Source organism: Echinops telfairi, unplaced genomic scaffold, assembly GCF_000313985.2.
Source record: "Echinops telfairi isolate 266 unplaced genomic scaffold, ASM31398v2 ScPeMD7_7459;HRSCAF=8497, whole genome shotgun sequence".
Lineage (NCBI taxonomy): Eukaryota > Metazoa > Chordata > Mammalia > Afrosoricida > Tenrecidae > Echinops > Echinops telfairi.
The window spans coordinates 4,209,230-4,211,041 of record NW_022111359.1 but is presented as its reverse complement, the minus strand read 5'-3'; positions in this window follow the sequence as shown (position 1 = coordinate 4,211,041).

The following is a 1,812-nucleotide window of genomic DNA, read 5'->3' as shown; positions in this document are numbered from 1 at the left end:
CCTTGTCCAAAACGCACTGTCCTCAAGGCGACACTGACTCACAACGACCTGTGAGTTGCTCAGACTCTAACTCTTCATGGGAGTAGAAAGCCCCATTTCCTCTGGTGCATTGGCTGAGGGCTTCAAACTGCTGACCTTGCCGTTCGCAGCCCCAGGTGTCACCACTACACCACAGTCCACCTACTGAAAGGCCTTCCTCTTTTTCTCCTCCCTTTCACTTGACCAAACTTTCACTTTACCTGTCCTCCTCCAGGGACTGGTCTTTCCTGACAACACGTCCAAGGTATGTGAGCGGGGAGTCCCGCCAGCCCTGCCTCGAAGGAGCTCGCTGGCTGTACTTCTTCCAAGGCAGAGCAGTTTGTCCTTTCAGCAGGCCATGGTCCTTTCTATAGTCTTCTCCAGCACCACAATTCAGATGCTTCGATTCTTCTCTGATCTTCCTTCAGTGTCCAACTTTCACATGCACCTGAGCAATGGAAACTATCTTGTCTTGGATCAGTCCTCAAAGGAACATCGTTGCTTTTCCGTACTTGGAAGAGCTCTCATGCTGCAGAGTCACCTCAGACAAGGAGCCTTTGGGTCTCTTGGCCCACTGCTTCCGTGATCTTTGGTTGTGGTTAAGGCAAGACAAAATCCTGGAACTTCAGCCTTTTCCCCATCTGTCAGGATGTCACCTCTTGGCCCAGGGTCAGGATTTGGGTCTTCTTTACACTGAGGGGTCATGCACCCTGAAGGTTGCAATCCTTGACCTTCATCAGTAAGGGCTTCACGTCCTCCCCCCTTTCAGCAAGCAAGGTCGTGTCCCCTGTCTATCACAGGTTAATAAGCCTTCCTGCAATGCTGATGCTGCATTCATTATTCATACAATCCAGCTTCTCTGTTGATTTGCTCAGCGTCTAGAGTGAGCAAGTCTGGTGAGAGGATACAGCCCTGATGCACACCTTTCCTGATTTCAAACCACAAAGTATCCCCTTGCTCTGTTCCCACAACTGCCTCTCGATCCATCCATGTACAAGTTCTGCATGAGCACCATGAACTGTTCTGGAATTCCCAATCTCTTCAGGGCTGTCAATAGTTTGTGATGATCCACACGCAATAGACACAAGGAAACATCCTCCCGGTATTTTCTGCTTTCAGCAAGAGCCGCTGACACCCACCACCTGTGCTTTGTTCCAAGTCCTCTTCTTAATCCGGGCGGAATCTCTGGCAGCTCCTTGTCCATGCACCGTTGCCACCACTGTTGGATGATCTTCAGCAAAGGTGTACTTGCATGTCATGGCAGTGGCGTTATTGTATCTTTGGGGCCTTCTGTTGTCACCTCTCCTGGGAATGGGCACCAATATGGATCTCTTCGTCACTTGGCCAAGTAGCTTTCTACCAAATTTCCCGGCATGATGACTAAGCGCTTCCTGTGCTTCATCAACTCGTTGAAACACGTCTATTGGTATTCCAGCAATTTCTGGGACCTTGCTTTTGCCTAACACTTTCAGCGCCGCTGGAACGTCTTCCTTCGGCACCAATGGTTCTTGCTCATCTGCTGCCTCCTGAAAGGGTGGAATGTCGGCCAGTTCTTTTTGGTACAGTGACTCTGTGTATTCTTTCCATCTTCCTTCCACGCTTCCAATATTTGGTCACCGTGTTAGTCTGGGTCGACTAGAGAAACAAATCCATAGAAACTCATATGTGGCTAAGAAAGAGGTTTATATGCAAGAGCAGTTGAATATTGAGAAACCATGCCAGCCCACTCCATAAGTCTGAAATTAGCTCATGTGTCTGATACCAATCTATAAAGTCCTCTTCAGACTCACGAAA